Below are 3,739 nucleotides of genomic sequence, written 5' to 3'. Positions count from 1 at the left end.
AAGGGCGAGCATGTTTGGTGTGACGGGGATTCGAATCCGCGACCCGCAGATTGCGAGTCAATCAACCCACCAAACATCTAGTGTACTGAAAGATTACTTGAATAGACTTTGAATTTCACAATGACATGGGCAAGTAACATGAGCGTCTATTTTAATGGTTTAATTTCTAAAATTGAAAAAGACTCTCAGCACCTCTGTTTCTTCTTTACTTTCTTTCTTTCTCTCTTTTTTTTTTTTTCGCTTGCTGTACTAACTTATGATTGGATTCAGTAGGGATCTGGTTATGGTAATATTTCAACTGAATTCCATACTTTCCTAAGAGACCAAAACTTTTTTCAGTCCTTCAAAGACTGCTAACATCTAGGTCAAAAACCTCGAAGCCATTGAGCCATATAAAGTGGAAAGTTCATATTGAAGCACTTCTATTGTCCTAAAGCAGTTACACCATTCTCTGTGTGGCCTTAGAAGAGAGCAATCCTCCAATTTATGATGATTATGGCCAAAAAGCTGGGGACCTCAAGTTGTTTCACCTGATCTTCTTTGGAACGGATCAATTATTCTTAACATTACAAGAATACAATAATTCACGAAGCTCCTACGGCTGTTGATGTAGCTGTTCAGTATCTTGCAAGTAAAGACATACGGCTCTTCAGTTAGGAAACTTTTATTCAAAAGCTGTTGAAGATTCAAAAGAACTCCCTTCACATCTTCACGTCCCGCCTTGCTTAGGGATAAACGGTATCTAAGGAGACCTGATGATGCTGGAGCTGTTGGTCATTAACTGTCCATCCCTGAGAGCTATCTTAGAAAGCAATATTTTGAAGTTCTTTTCTTGTTAATCACGTATGCGAAGTGTCAAGTTCAGCAGATATGTGGTGTGCCAGTGGTAGCTATGATGGAAAATATTTTGATAGATGTTGCAGATGGAGAACTTTCTGACGAGTTACAACTGTACGGGAATGGTGTCGACCTATAAAGATTGAAAACTCAGCAGCTGGTGACACCTGGTCTTAATAAAAACAAAAAAATTCATGGCCTCCTAATAGTGCCCTACTAAAGAGAGAGTGGCAAGTGGGAATTATCTGTGACATTATGAATAAGTTTTAGCAGTGAGCTATAAGCTGAAGTACATAGTCTGCTAAATATTTTTCGCACTACCAGTCATAACACCAGTGAGAACCTTTATCTAGATGCCTGAAAACTTATCTACGCTCTACAATGTCCCAACCAATATCTAATTATGCCGTGCTCCTATACGTACACAAAGACAAAACTTTTCAAACTAATGATGAAAGCACTGCCATCAGCTGTATCATGAGAAATGAAAGGAGACAACAATATTTTGGTAACGTGTTTTATATTTGTACCATTCTGTGCCATTGTATTATATTGTGCTTCGTTTTTAGTGTTTCAATAGATTTTCTTGAACCTTGAATTATAGATAATATTTCTGCAAGTGTTTGAATTATGGGGAGCATAGCACCAGACTCCGCTAAGAAGGAGAGTAAAACTGATGCCCCCCAGTCAAAAACATGTTCTTACGCCTCCAAAACCAGTTGAACTTTCTACTTTTTTTTTAAAGTAACAATTCAAATGAGTTAGCTTTTAAATTTACTTATGCTTATCTCCAACTTTGATATAGCATGTACTTTAGTCTCTCCTTATGTGATTTTCTGCCTTGAGGATTCGTTTTGTTTTCATACACGGGCCCACTGTTATCTGGGTTGATGTAAATGGACAATAATGTTAATATAGTTTGTACTTTAGCTTATCTTTATCTGCTCTTTTGACCTGAGGATGCATTTTATTTTCATTCACAGTGCCACTGGTATCTTGGTTGAGGTTTCATTGGGCAACAATGTTAAACAGTTTATTCTAATATAATATATTACTAATATGTGGATTTAACAGTTACAATAAAATAATAAAATATTTGCAGTGGACACTTACCTACATATTTTATATCACAGTAGGCTTTAAACAATAAAGCGACAACAAACTTTATTATTTTGTGACATTTCCTACATGTGTTGTTGTTAGTTTAAAATGAACAAGTTTTGGTCTTACTTTAAACGCCATTCTTAAGGAGAATCTCATAATCAGAATTTGTTTTCATTATTGTGAATCTCGGGCATGGCGTAGGGAGGGTACTTGGCTGCAAATCGGAGGGTGTAAGGTTCGAGCCGCGAAATGCCGTTGAATACGCTTCTTATTTTATGACTCATCTACCTTTTTAACCGTGCTTGAAATATTTTGCAAATTTATTTAAATCACATGGTTATTTCGAATATCTTAGGATTTTAATTTCTGCTTTTTAGACTAGGGGTATTATAACTGTTTAAAAGTCAAAATCAAGATAAAAACAGAATAAAGAGCTAAAAGTAACTAAAACATGTCACGAAAACCTGAAACAAAAACAAGTTACTAAAGGACAAAAAAAAGGTGTGGTTAGATGTTGTTTTATCGTCGTAAAGCAACACAGTATGGCTATCTACGATCTTGACCACCACGGGGAATCAAACCCTCAATTTTAGCATTGTAAGTTCGTAAACTTTCCGTTAGCCCATCAGGGAGGTGGGAGAGGATGAATAGGAAACCTAAAAAAAAGCGGTGGTTATTAAGAATATTAGCAAAAAAAAAACAAACAAACAAGCACAAGAACGAAAAACTGAAACTTAAAACAAATGACTTACTAAAGGATGTTGAAAACCTGAAATGCATTTGCACGATACACAGGACAGAGAATAATTTTTCATCAGTATCGGAAAGTATTTTATTTTAGTCTAACTAATTTAGAAACAAAAAAAGTTACTTTTGACAAATATTTCTTAGTTCAAGTAAAATGTTATAAAAAATCACATATTTTCATAATTTGTATTTATATGGAACTTTCACTTTTTATTTTCATACAGGCCCAATTTCAGTAACATTTTTCTTATTTCATTGAATAGGCCCAGATGTCTGCGTATATAAAGTCGATACATGTGTAAGAAGCCTTGGCAGTTGTACACACAATGGGGAACTTTCATTATACATAACAATATGATTGCTATGAAGAAAAGCGCGAAGTAAATAGATTACTCAGCTTTCTATTTCAAATTGTTCCTACAGTAGTGAGTACATTACTGTTCATATGTCAACAAATCGTGCACCTGGAACTTTTGAAAAACGATTTCTTGATTATACCTATATTATTTTATTGAGTAAGTCCTTAGGTTAAAATATTTGCAAACAAAAAACACTTATTTATACTTTATAAAATGAACAGATTTAATATTAATTGAAATAATGTTCACTTAGAAGCAGATTCAGGCGTGGTATAATAGTTAGCATGCCGGACTATAAACCCGAGGGTCCAATGTTCACGTCCCGTTGACGCAAAATTAGTATTAGCACTTTAGAAGTGTGGTACTCTATTAAGGTGTTACTGCCAAATCTAACTATTCGAATAGAGTAGTTGTAAAGTTGGCGGTGGGTGCGTTTGATTAGATACCTCCCTTCTAGTCTATCAGCTCAAAATTAAGGACAGCTAACGCAGATATCCCCTGTAAATTTGAAGGAATACCGGAATAAACAAACACTGAACGTAGTTTAAAAATCAGCGTAACCAATGTTTAAGCAACACATGATGAAGAAGCATAAATATACTACGATGTTGGGGTCACGAACTTAGCAGTAGCACGAAGGTGGATAGCGGTGGGTGCGTTTGACTAGATACCTCCCCTCTAGTCTATCTGCT

This window comes from Limulus polyphemus, unplaced genomic scaffold (genome assembly GCF_000517525.1).
Source record: "Limulus polyphemus unplaced genomic scaffold, Limulus_polyphemus-2.1.2 Scaffold1441, whole genome shotgun sequence".
In the NCBI taxonomy this organism is placed as follows: Eukaryota; Metazoa; Arthropoda; class Merostomata; order Xiphosura; family Limulidae; genus Limulus; species Limulus polyphemus.
This window is presented reverse-complemented; position numbering follows the sequence as displayed.